Here is a 14276-nt window from a genome sequence, read left to right on the forward strand (position 1 = left end):
AAGTTCATGGAATAAAGTTGTCCTCTTGGGCATCTGTGAGCATTGGCCATGATGACTGGATCTGATAAGAAAAGCTGGAGCACAATATCACCTGGAGGGCCACCACTGTCCTAAAGCTTCCATTGTATTTCTGTAAAACGGACTAGTCTCCCGGATGTGTTATGAGGGTACAAAAATGGGGGGGTAAAGGACCCCTGGACAGTTAAGTCCAGTCAAAGGCAACTATAGGGTTGGAGCACTCATCTCGCTTTCAGGCTGAGGGGGCTGGCCTTTGTCCACAGACAGCTTTCCGGGTCATGTGGCCAGCATGACTAAACTGCTTCAGGCCATAATGGAAATCAGAGCGCATGGAAACGCCATTTGCCTTCCTGCCACAGCAGTACCTATTTATCTACTTGTACTGGCATGCTTTCGAACTGCTAGGTTGGCAGGAGCTGGGAAATAATAATAATAATAATAATAATAATAATAATAATAATAATAATAATAATAATATATTTATATCCCGCCCTCCCCAGCCGAAGCCGGGCTCAGTTTACATAAAATCACAATCAATTAATTGAAATGCATTCTAAAATCAATTCAAAATCAAATTAATGGCAACCATTGGGCTAGAGTTCTATGTGGATTACCGAAGGAGGGGGTCAGACTGTGCCTTGGTCAAAGGCCTGGTGGAACAGCTCTGTCTTTCAGGCCCTGTGGAAAGATGTCAAGTCCCACAGGACCCTAGTCTCTTGTGACAGAGCATTCCACCAGATCGGGGCCACGGCTGAAAAAGCCCTGGCTCTGGTTTAGGCCAGCCTAACATCCCTGTGGAAAGAGCAACAGGAGTTCACCACATTGCATGGATGCAAACCGCCAACCTTCTGATTGGCAAGCCCAAGAGGCTCAGTGATTTAGACCACAGCGCCACCCATGTCACAAAGGTAAGCCTAGAAGGAGCTATGAAACACTTGTGCCAGAACTAGGGCTGCCATTGAACTAGTTCTCAGATGTTTCAAAAACTCCACCCCCTCCCCTAAAGGCAAAGAAAAGCTGATTTACGCAGGTGATCAAATTTTAAATTTTAAGGCTTCAAATGCAGGTGGCAATGGTGTTTCTGAATTCTCTCTCACATGACAAATCTAAGAACACAAGGAATGACTGTACATTGCATCGGGCCATTAATCCATCTAACTCGCTACTATCTCTTCTTCAGGGTTATGGCCAGGGGTTTCAGTTGTACTTGCAGATGCCAGAGACTGAACCCGGGACGTTCTCCAAAGCATATGCTCTACCACTGAGGAAAGAGATGTATTATAATCTTCCCCATACACAGTTTAGGGTTTTTATGTGGGAAAAGATCAAAAAAATATGGAGGGGAGGGAGAAGTGTTGCTAAGAACTGCAACTTAATGTTTCACACCTGGGAGATACGTTACGGTTTCCAAAGCAACGGTTGCCTTCAGTCACAGACTGGGTCAGTTTGCCCTGGGTTTTTGTGCCGATGCCTGCATGCAGCGTAAAATGATGTAGAAGCCATCATTTAAACAGAGCTTTTCTCCTGGAACTAGTTATCTTGCTCCACTGCTTAAAAACATTAAAAACAAGTAAAGAAAGCTTCTGATGAACAGGATCAGAGCAGGGAAACAACCCTTGGTCCTCCAGATGTCGATGGAACACAATTCCTGCCATCGCTGACTATCGCCCATTCTGGCAGGGGCTGATGCAGTCGGTGTCCAATAAAATATGAAGGGTTGCAGCTAAGCTACCCCAGACTGCGGCTTGAATGACTAACTATTCCAGTGAGGCAGCTAAGTGTTGCAGGGAACACAAAACAGAGAGCTCTGAGGCAAAATGCATTTATACTGATATATTTAGTGTAGCAATGTGGGTGGCACTGTGGGTTAAACCACAGAGCCTAAGGCTTGCCAATCAGAAGGTCGGCGGTTTGAATCCCCGCAATGGGGTGAGCTCCCTTTGCTCAGTCCCCGCTCCTGCCAACCTAGCGGTTCGAAAGCACATAGTGCAAGTAGATAAATAGGTACCGCTCCGGCTGGAAGGTAAACAGCATTTCTGTGCGCTGCTCTGGTTCGCTAGAAGCAGCTTAGTCATGCTGGCCACATGACCTGGAAGCTGTACACTGGCTCCCTCAGCCAGTAAAGCGGGATGACCCCAGAGTCATCCTTGACCGGACCTAATGGTCAGGGGTCCCTTTACCTTTTATTTAGTGTAGCAAAAGTGTTAATGGACAGAGGCCATGTTGCCACGTGTATATGCAGGAGCGACTGGCGGTGAGGACGCAACAGTTATGACCCCCCCCTCCCACCGACAGCAGTGTCACTGCTACTTACCAGGACAGGGGGGCATAAAATTCAGAAGGCAAAGTAAATCCCTGTGTTTGTCTGGGGGTCCATAGGGTGAGAGGGGTTCCTCATGGGGGGAGGGAAATGGGCCCCCCGCCTTGCCTTTCTCCTGCCCCCTACTCTATCCTAGCAAGCAGCAGCAGCACTGCTGCTGCTCAGAGTCTGGCTATCTGCCACCACCACGATGTCAATTTCTGTGTATATCTACGGCATCAGCATTATTATTATTATTATTCAAAAAAATTTATTAAATTTTCACAATTATAACAAATACAACATAACAAAAAAGAAAAAGAAAAACAGAGAAACATAAGAAAGAGAAAAAACAACAGAACCAAAACCACAACAGTAAAACACGTAATCTTTATCCCATATCCCTTGAAAACCGAATTTTGTTTACATTGTTAATTGACTTCCTCAAATCCCTCCCTTCTGAATTTCCTTGTATCTGAATGTGACAGCTTTCCAATATCATTCTTAAACAAAAATATTTCCAACTGTTATCTAACTTATTCACTTTTCTTACTGTTCTGAATCCCGTTTATTTAATTAAATCCTAATTTAACCCTAGGCCTATTTGGTACTTTCAAGTGATTTCTAATTTTTTATATTATGGTATCAGCATTATTATTATTGACTGATTGATTGCCTGCTAAGCAACCATCTCAAGGCTACATACACTAAAGATAATGAAAAGCACCATACTCGTTTCAACAACAAAAGATTAAAATCAACAACAACAGCAGCAAATTCATTTAAAACAAAGCTAAAACCATACAAAGTTGCCACTCATGGCAAAGACTCATTTATCCAGCCAGGAAAGTCTGCTATAGCAATGTCTTCAATGGTTTCTGGAAAATGCCAGTAGTGGACTACTGTTCTTTTCTTAACATTCCACAGAATCGAAGTAGCTACTTTAAAAGCCCTGCTCACAGTTACTGTGGAGTGGGCTTAGGAGAGCTTTATAACTTGCAGAGAAAACTCTCCTGCAGGCTGCAGTGATTTGCTGGGTGCATAGGATGAGCTCTCAAGTAAGGTAAAAAAAAAAGTAAAGGACCCCTTGATGGTTAAGTCCAGTCAAAGGTGACTATGGGATTGTGGCGCTCATCTCACTTTCAGGCTGAGGGAGCTAGTGTTTGTCCACAGACAGCTTTCTGGGTCATGTGCCAGCATGACTAAACCGCTTCTGGTGCTATGGGACACTGGGAAACCAGATTGCATGGAAACACCGTTTACCTTCCTGCCGCAGCAGTACCTGGTGTGCTTTTGAACTGCTAGGTTGGCAGGAGCTGCGGCAGAGCAATGGGAGCTCACCCCATCGCGGGGATTCAAACCACCAACCTTCTGATCAGCAAGCCCAAGAGGCTCAGTGGTTTAGACCACAGCGCCACCCGCGTCCGTGATCTCTCAAGTATCCTGTGCCTTACACATTAGTACCAATTCCTTGAACTTGCCCTGGTGGCAAATTGGCAGCCAGCAGAAATCCTTCAATAATGTGTTATAAACTGCTGATTGTTTTCCCCACAAGCAACCCAGCTGCTGCCTTCTTCCCCAGTTGCCGCCTCCAGACCAACTCCAAGGGCAGCCCCACCTAGAGTGTGTTGCAGTAATCCAACTGAGAGGTTACCAGCACATGAACATGTGCGGTCAAGCTAACCATGAACAGCTGTAGCTTTTTTTCTACCAATGGAAGTTGGTAAAAGGTACACTAAAACATGTGGAAGGCGTGGTGAAAGCAGCTGTAAATGATCATTGTGATTCATGTGGCTGAGTCTGATTGAGGCCAAAGACTGGCCTAAGATGAAAAACAGTGCTTCAATGATGTTCTTCAGATGTACTCTAGCCCTCCTTGAAATCCTGAATTGTCAGACATATACTGGCAGCAAATCGAACACTTGCTAAAGATCTCCAGTCATGTTCTTCTCTGCTGGCTCCACTGTTTGCAACCACTGCCACCTCTTCCCCCTGTATTTTCCTTCTCCTGTGACTGGGGTAAGCTGGTGGCCCAACAGCAGGATACTCCATTAGCCTTTCCCTAGTGAGGAGAGGATGCAACCATGGTGGGAAAGAGGTGCAATCCATGGGGAGGGACAAAACTGAAAAACTTCAGTTAGTGAAATATGCTCGGAGTCGAGTGAGGATTTCATGCTCTTTATTCAGCTCATAGTAGTGAGGAATGGAAGTTCCCCCGAAATGTCTGCTTTATATGCATTATTTACACAATGGGCCCCAGGTGATCAGCTAATTCCGGGATTCTTCTGTAGGCCAATCAGGTTGCGGATTCACTTCTGCCTGGAGTTGGATTGGGTGGCTCCTGTGGACCAATCAGACTGCTGCATTCTGGATTCTATTGTTCTAGGACCAGTCAGACTGCCGCATTCTGGATCCTATTGTTCTAGGACCAATCAGACTGCTGCATTCTGAATCCTATTGTTCTAGGACCAATCAGACTGCTGCATTCTGAATCCTATTGTTCTAGGACCAATCAGACTGCTGCATTTTGGATCCTATTCAACTCAGTACATAACAGCTAGGAACATTGGAAGCTGCCTTGTACTGAGCCAAACCATTGGTCCATCCCGCTCAGTATTATCTATGGCCCTTCCCCAGTTTACATATCTGGATATTTGTTGGTTCAGGTTTAGGGGCGGCCTCGGCATGCAATGAAAAACAGAGAGGAATATTGACTTAGAAGGGCATTTCACCATCTCCAAAAGGCAAAGCTATAACTGAAAAGACTGCTTACAAACTACTGGGGAGATAGCAGCTGGCTGGAAGTAAATAAGAGCCCTGACACATGCAACAGTTATTCACTGCCAGCTCCCAAAACCATAAAATAAAAAAATACTCAACTCATGATTTGGAGCAGTAGAGATTACATTTTCTAAAAAATGGTGTTTTATTTTGACCTCATGCTGAAATAATAGTATTTATAGTGCAATCTTATAATTTTCCTATCTTAAATTTGGTTTACCACATTTCTGCCTATATTTGCATTTTTAAATTTAAAAAGTCTGCATGAAAATTCACATGCATCCTCATACTCATTTATCCTAATACACACATTTTCTTTTGGAAAGTGCATTTCTGCTTGCACTTTCTCATCAGTAAAACTCACTTTTGTATTTTCACTAATATTGATGTAGGTGTGGGCACTTTTCATTGCTCTACACAGTTCTGGACCAGTGCAGATTTCAAAGGAGAGCTGCCTTTCAGTACATGTGCTGTCCTAGAAATTGTGACTTTTGTAGACCAACATTAAAATGTGTTCCAAATGAGTTTCTTCCCCATTTTTACTTGAGAACAGGTCCCATTTTGTTTGACAGGGCATAGTCCCAGGTAAGTGACTATGGCTTTGCAGCCTTAAAGTTTTTGTTGCGAAACTGAAGGGTAAAAGAAACTTACCTTGTAAACAAAAAGTTAAGTATTTCAAGATTCTTGGTCCTTATCTCCTACATCCATGTGGAATCCCCTCTACAGCTGTTGCATCTGAAAGGAGCATTGATGGGGAAGGAGAAACCACATGGGAAAATAATTAAGGAGGTACCAGAAAATCTATCATCATAGTCCCTCAGCTCTGGACTTTAAGACATATTCCAAGACATCTGTCAATCTCCTAGCTCTACGAGGGTGAAATTCGGGGTAGTAACAGTGGTCCATATGCAGTGGCATTAAGAAGAAAAATGGCCCAGGGTATTTTTGTAGGTTGGGTGATTTTAAATCTACCTCACAGGAAAGAGAACTATGTAGGCCATCTTGAATTCCTTGGAAAAATGGTGAGATACACCGTATCTTTGGAAGAATGTAGTGGTTATCAGCAGTGGCGTGCAATGATTTTTTGGGGGGTAGGTTAGGGACAGAGGTGCCAGCTTGCAAGGGTGATGGGGGGGACAGACATCATGTGTGTTATGTCACGACATCCTGATCATAGCTGTCAACTTACAGATTTGAAAATAAGGAACCAGCAGCCTCGAAAATAAGGGATCAGCAGCCAAAATAAGGGATTATTTTATTTTTATTTTTATTGTTGTTGTTGTTGTTGTTTCTTTCTTTTTTCCCCCCACCATGTGTCCCCGCTCCAGACAGACCTTTGCCCCGGCAAGGGTGAGTGGGCCGTCAATGACGTATCCATCCAATTCCGAGCACAGGTATGTTCAACTTCTGAGCCCCTCTGAGCCAAAGGCAGAAAGCCCAGCCAGCAGCCAAACGAAGCCTCAAGCGGTGGTTCCCACAGTGCAGCAACCCGGCAAAGGGGATGCAGCAAGTAAAACCACCGTCACCTCTCCTCTGGGAAGCGCTGAGCAAAGGCGAGTCCCCAGGCAACGCGGCCAATTTGATTGGCACAAAGCATGCAAGCTCCACCCCCCCAGTCATTCTTAGACTTCTTATTGGGTGAGCAACGCAGCCAAGCAACACAGTTGGAGCCTCCCTCCTCCCTGGCCGGCAGGGAGGGAGGGAGAGGAGCTGCTTCCTTTGAAACCCGGGAAATTTACGGGATATCATCAATCCGGGACAGCAGCGGGACATGGTGCTGGGATAAGGGAGTTTCCCGCCAAATAAGGGACGGTTGACAGCTATGATCCTGATGTTTTGGGTGTGAGTATAGTGTCTCCCTTCCTAAGCCAGGCAGAATTTTCCCAGGCTTTGGGAAAGGGGCTCCGGGATTTAATACTTTAATACTCTGATTTACAGGGAACATTTAGGAGACTAGCCTAGTCCCCCTAGTACACTTCAGCATTCACAGATCTAAACAGGAAAACAAAACACCGGTAGTTGTAAATGGGAGATACGCTTAGGCCTTGCTTATGTGCTCTCCCTCCCAGATGGCTGAAATGGTGCCCCTAACTTTGTAACTTCTGAAGTGGTTGATGAAGCTGGGAGAGTCAGCCATAATAAAAAAAAAGTATGTGGAACACATGAAAAATGGAGAGGCTCCGTTGACATTCAAGTGGTGGCAAAGCAGCTTGCCGTTATCGCTGTTAGATTTGGCTTCTCTCCTTGCTTATGTACACCCCATGCGCTTCCAAAGCTGGCATTGGTTGGCAAAGGCCCCCATACACCTGTCTCTCAATGTACGCGCTGTACTGTCAGCAACAACCATAACAACAATCAGGCACAAATCTGCTCAGTTGTCCATTCGTTCTCCTCAATTTTTATATGATTCCTGCATTTTGACTCTCAAATTTGCAGCTAGACTTGATTGAGCTAGAAATGAAGTACAGCCGTACATTGGTTCTTGAACTTAATCCATTCTGGGAGTCTGTTTGACTCCCAAAATGGTTTGAAACCCAAGGTGTGGCTTCCAATTGGCTGCAGGAGCTTCCTGCACTCAATCAGAAGCTGCAGAAGCAGCATTGGACGTTCGGCTTCCAAAAAACATCCACAAACCGGAACACTCACTTCCAGGTTTGTGGTGTTCAGGAGCCGATTTGTTCGGGAGCCAAGCTGTTTGACTACCAAGGTACCACTGTACATCTTTTCAGTGGTCTTCAGAGGACACCATTTTAGATGGAAGGGTCTGAAAAGATCCCTGCCAGAGCAACTGCCTACTGATGTGCAGAGAATACTGAAATGGACCAATGATCTGGATCTGAGCAGATGATGGTAGTTAAAGTCTACTCTTTGAATTATTCATTCTGTACTTTTCAAAGGGACAAAACAAAAACTCCCAGAAAATGTGTTTCCGAGCACATTTTCAAAGTGCAACACCCCAGGCAGAAGAGTCTGGCTCCCGTTAAAAAAATGCATATGCTTAAACAGAATGTGAAGAGATATTATCTGAGTAACCCTTCAAAGGAGGTCTTATCCTTCAAATGAACAACAACTTTCTCTCCTTGCAGAGGACCTCTTTCCTTCACCAAGATTCAGAGACGATTTCACACGTGAAGAGAAGAGTGTTGCTGTATACTGACTTCCTAGACCAGGGTCAAAGTGCCTGTGGTCCTCCAGGTGTTTCTGGACTCCAACTCCTATTGTGACCAATGGTTAATGGGAGTTGTAGTCCAGCCACATCTGGGTGGCAGTAGGCTCCCCATACCCTTTCAGACAACAGCAAACATGAGCAAGCTGAAGAATGGCTTCTGTCCTCCAAGTTGTTATAAACTGAGTATACAGTAAATAGAACTTCAATATTCGTAGGCTCAGTTGATTCAGGTTGAACAGTATCGTCTCAGTGGATAGCTTTCAGCCTATCCCTACTCTGGAAGGGCAGGACTTGAACCAATGGCTTCACGTTACAAGAAATGAGATTGGACTAGGTCAGGCATAGGCAAACTCAGCCCTCCAGATGTTTTGGGACTACAACTCCCATCATCCCTAGCTAACAGGACCGGTGGTCAGGGATGATGGGAATTGTAGTCTCATAATATCTGGAAGGCCAAGTTTACCTATGCCAGGACTAGATGAACCTTGGGTTCCCTCCAGCTCTACAATTCTATGATTCTATGACTCTAGGAACATTAATCACCCTTGCCTAGAAGTTGCTATTGGTGACCTAGGCTGCAACTCAATACCCACTTCGCCTGGAAGCGGTAAGCCTCACTGAAATCAATGGAGCTTACTTTTATTTATTTTATTTATTAATTCTTCTATACCGCCCTTCATCCAAAGATTTTTGGGTGGTTCACAGAATAAAACCACGAAGTACATAATAGTAATAAAAAGGTAAAGGGACCCCTGACCATTAGGTCCAGTCATGGATGACTCTGGAGTTGCGGCACTCATCTCGCTTTATTGGCTGAGGGAGCCGGCCTACAGCTTCCTGGTCATGTGGCCAGCATGACTAAGCCACTTCTGGTGAACAAGAGCAGTGCATGGAAACGCCGTTTACCTTCCTGCCAGAGCGGTACCTATTTATCTACTTGCACTTTGACGTGCTTTCAAACTGCTAGGTTGGCAGGAGCAGGGACTGAGCAATGGGAGCTCACCCCGTCGTGCAGGGATTCAAACTTCGGACCTTCTGATCGGCAAGTCTGGTTTAACCCACAGCGCCACCTACATCCATAATAATAATAATAATAAGCCACCCACATCCCACAAACATGCAAAAATATGTTTATTTATTAGATTTGTATACCACCCTATGCCTGTAGATCTCAGGGTGGCTCAGAACTGTTAATCAGCCAAAGGCCTGGTTGAAGAGGAATGCCCAAAGATGTACCGTATTGGCCTGAATATAAGCCACATCCGAATTTAAACCTCACCTTTAAAATTAAAGGGGGGGGGAGAGAAAAAAAGACAATACCCGAATATAAGCCACTCCCTTAAAATTCTGCAGGCACTCACACCGGCAAATGGCAAATGTAGAAGAAAATCCTACAGGTATTAGAGAGGACCCACAAGTGGGTTAAACACCTGTTCGTAGCACTGTAAATACAAATAAAAAATCAATATTGCACTGTAAAAAAATGGGGAAAGTGGTGAATGACATTAGAATTAATTGCACAACAGTCTCAAGCTCGCAAATCAGCAAAAAAACATTTTTTTTTGTTCCATTTTACCATATGTCTTTTTCAGCAGTGATATTGTAAAAGCTGATTTTTGTAAGGTTGAGAATTTAAGCCGCACTTTAACTTTTCATGGTCAGAATTTGGAAAAAAGGGTGGTTAATATTCAGGGCAATATGGTATAGTGAAGGTGTCAGCCGAACCTCCCTGGAGAGTGCATTCCACAAACAGGGAGCCACTGCAGAAAAAGTCCATTCTCATGTTGCCAGCCTCTGGAACTTCTGAGCATACATGCATAAGATTATGCTGTTAAAATTGTAACAGGTCTACTGAATAGAACTAGCATTCTTTCTACACCAGTGATTCCCAACTGGTCGTCTGTGGACCCCAGGGGGCCCATGTAACCCACCCAGGGGTCTGTGGCACCATTCACAAAACCAAAACTACCATAGAGATATCTTCTTCTTCTTTTCAAAAGAGGGGGTCCATGGCTTGGCTTTGAAAAGCAGGGGGTCCGTAGTACTTATGTAGACATTGGCCAACAACAACAACAACAACAACAACAACAACAACAACAACAACAACTTATTATTTATATCCCACTCACCCATCTGGCTGGGTTTCCCCAGTCACTCTGAGCAGCTCCCGAAAGAATTAAAAGCACAACAAAACATCAAACATTAAAAACTTCCTTAAACAGGGCTGCCTTCAGATGTCTTCTAAAAGTCAGATAGTTGTTTATTTCCCTGGCGTCTGATGGGAGGGCACCACTACCTCTGCCTGGTTCCCTGTAACCTCACTTCTCGCAGGCAGGGAACTGCCAGAAGGCCCTTGGAGCTGGATCTCAGATACTTCCAGGAATTCTACTGGGCAACACGTCACTTACACTGGGTATTCTTTGGAAACTGGTATTTGCTGCCCACTGATTGACCCTCTGTAAGTGTTTTTCTAATCCAGTTTTACAAGCCACCTAAGCCTGCAGCCATCATCACAGGGGATGGAGATAGGATTCATGCCCTGCTTATGGGCTTCTCAAGGACCATCTGGTTGGACGTTGCCTAAACAGAATGCTAGCCTAGATGGTTCTTTGGTCTGATCCACATGAATGGAAGAGCCATAGCTCCATGGCAGAACATCTGCTTTGCATGTCCTGATTCAGTCCTTGAGGTCTTCCAGAAGGGTGGGAAAGACTCCATCTCTGAAACCAGTCAGTGAAGACAATACTGAGCTAAATAGACCAACTATCTGACTCAATATAAGCTAGCTTCCTGTAATCCTATATGTTATGGCAGTGAATTTCCTACAGTAACTACGAACCTCTCTATCTGGTATGGTTACTCAGTGATATAATGCTAATTTATACAACTCATAAAGGAAAGGCAGACACATTTTACACTCTACAAATGCAAAATAATATTAATGATTTTAAAAATCCTTGAGGTATCCCAAGTCCAGGGCTAACCTCTTGACCCTGATAATCACTTCTGGGCAGAATCCTAGCTGCACTCATATAATGCTACTTTATTCCAGTTTTTAATTATGTGGATATATGAGAGAGATGTTGAAATTGAGTTGGAAATAAACTCATAAGTGGATCATCTTATGCAACGGGAGGGGGTGAAGGAGAGAACTGGTGACATTTGCCAGCTAAAGAACATTTAAGTTTGCTTAGCTGTCAAGCTATCACTCAGAACAAAAATAGACAGTGTTCTGTGTGCCAGAAACGGTTTAGTTATTCAAGGAGAAGTAGATTTATTCTGTAACATTGTTCTTCCACATCCACATTCCTCATCCATGAGTCTTTTCGCAGCTCTGATTGCTACAGAATTATTTCTCAGACATCATTATCATCATTATTATTTTAAAATGTATTAATTTCTTACTCTTAAGTATACCACCAGGAATCCATGTTTCAGATGAAGGCAAGATTTAGACCCCCCCAACCCCCTAAAAAGTAATAATAATAAAGAATGCTTGAATGAGAGTTGCGATCAATATAATGTTTGTCTAAGGCACTGTTCTCACTAAGGTGGCCACTTTCAGTATGTGGTGAAAGCTCATACAATTTAAATTTTTTTTAAGAACCCCTGTACCTAAAAATGTAAATCTAGGAGGAGGGGCCTATTTTTTAACTTGAGATGCTTGTTTTCTATGTGTGGGAAATTGTGTTTTCTGTATAGAGGAGAGTTCCATCATATGAGCTCTCACCTGCAGGTGGTAAAGTCCAGGCAAGGATGAGCACCTCATTGAGTTCTAGGCTAGAGAGCCACCATCTCAACTTGTGATACTATATAGAAGTACCATAGCAAATATAAGAAGCTAAGTGATTAAACCAGGAAGGGGGAATCTGTGACCCTTAGCCTAACTTCACATGAGTGGAGGGAGCAGGCTGGAGAGGGGAATGGGAGCAACGCTTAAATTTACAAAGTGATGAAAGGAGGAGGTGAGGGAAGAGCTCTGAGAGCAAGTCAGACTTCTTGCAAGACAGATCTATCCCTCTCAATCAGAAATTTAGGGAGGAAAGAGGAAAAGAGAGAAGAAAGAAAGAAGAGAGAAAAGAGAAAAGAGAAAAGAGAAAAAAGAGAGAGGTTGTCCATGCAGTCTACAATTCCTCCTAAGGGAATTCTACCTTCACATGAAAAAAAGGCTCACCATCTAAATGAAACAATTCATCCCAGAATACACAGATTCAGGGTTCAGACATTCAAAGTCTGGATACATAAGTCAATGTACGCACAAGCACCATGCAAACACACACAACCTCTCCCCCCTGCACAAGCATGACATGAGCAAGGAAGTCACATGTAGTTTCCCTTACGTGTGAATCAGTAAACTATTGCTAGTGGCTTCCAAATGAGCCAGGATAAGAAATCACAGCTTGACGTTGGCTTATGAATTCCAGCTTATGAAATCCTCAGCCCACAAGCTACCACGGGGTCTTCTCTGAATAGTCTTCTCCTGTAACACCCCACCCCCGTGAGAACTGTCATTTTACACAGATCTAGTTTCTCAATCTACAAATCTGCCTTAGGACCGTGAATTATGTATTCACATAATCAAAGTACACTTCACTGGGTGTATTTGGAGAACCTTCGCCCTGTCTCCAATGTGCAGTGACTTTTGAATTTGCTACAGTATGGGAATAAACTAATTAGGCTGAGGGCAATTATTCTAAAGTATGCGGCAAGAGGCTTGCCAGGGATACAAATATGAAGCACTGAGACACTAGATTTGAGGGACTAATGTGTGTGCATTAAAGATCAAACCACTGTGTCAAGACACTTGGTATGACTATCTTCACTGTTAGCCTATTTGAAGGAGAACAGTTCATGGTAGATGGATCATCTCACTCTCTGGATCGTCCCCTTGTCATCCATTAACGGTGTCCCTGAAAAAATTTACCCATCACTTGGGAAGACAGGCAAACTAATGCCTGTGTACTGGAAGAAGCAAAGATCACCAGCGTCGAACAATGATTCTCCAACATCAACTTTGTTGGACTTGTCATGTTGTGTGGATGCCTGATTATTGTCTTCCAAAGCAACAACTCTATTTCAAACTTAAAAATGGAAAGTGTAATGCTGGTGGTCAACAAAAGAGGTTTATTGACAAATCTTTAAAAATGTAGTATAAACACCGACAACTTGGAAACACCAGCCTGCGAGCGCTCCAGTTGGAGAACAGCCTTTACCAAAGGTGTCCTGGGCTTTGACGACACTTAAACTCAGGATGCAAGGGAGAAACGCGCTAGGAGGAAGGCACGCTTGGCAAACCCTCACTGTGATCAACTCCCACCCAGAAATTGATGTCCCCACTGTGGAAGGATGTGTGGATCTAGAATTGGCCTCCACAGTCACTTATGGACTCACTGTTAAAACCGTGTTTATGGAAGACAATCTTACTCAGCTACAAGGGATCACGGAAGAAGAAGAAGAAGAAGAAGAAGAAGAAGAAGAAGAAGAAGAAGAAGAAGAAGAAGAAGAAGCAGCAGCGATGGATCATCACTGTCAGTACCTGTTGGCATCTACATCAAGGATGCAGAACCCAGTCATTCAGATGCTGTTGGCCATCAATTGCCATCAGCCACAACCAGATGTTGAGTAGTCAGGCACAATGGGATTTGCAGTCCAACTATATCTGAAGGGGAAGAGATTCCCCCTCCATGAGCTACATGGAAACTCATGGGTGGAGAATGGCACTCCAGGAAGGGAGAGAGAGGACTTAAATTGGCAAGAAGCCCAGAATAGGCAATCACATGAGAAATGCATTGTCTATTCCCAGTTTGATCCTTGCTGGTTTACTGGCTATCACCTGACTAGTCCTGGACTGAGGGTGAGTCACTGCCAAGTTATGCCACAATCAGATTTATTCATTTTTACTTGGCTTTTGAAAACTGGAGATGCTAAAATCCTTTTATCTTTTTGATCTAGGGAGGCTCATCTCATGAATATAGAGTTCTGAAACAATATTTTCTGTTTACTAATCAC

At 43.9% G+C, this 14276-nt stretch overlaps 1 protein-coding gene across 4 annotated transcripts in view; it reads right to left on the minus strand.

The window, feature by feature from the left end:
- Positions 1-14276, minus strand: part of PAK5 (p21 (RAC1) activated kinase 5) — a 120714-nt gene that overhangs the window by 88801 nt on the left and 17637 nt on the right. For 2 of the 4 annotated variants that reach the window (XM_081857028.1, XM_081857026.1), the window contains exon 2: positions 5750-5833. The exons of the other annotated variants lie outside the window; for them this stretch is intronic. The gene's annotated coding sequence lies outside the window, so the exon portion shown is untranslated. The remainder of the gene's footprint in view (positions 1-5749; positions 5834-14276) is intronic. 4 annotated transcript variants of the gene reach the window in all.

The sequence above is a fragment of the Podarcis erhardii genome (genome assembly GCF_964252035.2).
Source record: "Podarcis erhardii genome assembly, chromosome: 3".
In the NCBI taxonomy this organism is placed as follows: Eukaryota; Metazoa; Chordata; class Lepidosauria; order Squamata; family Lacertidae; genus Podarcis; species Podarcis erhardii.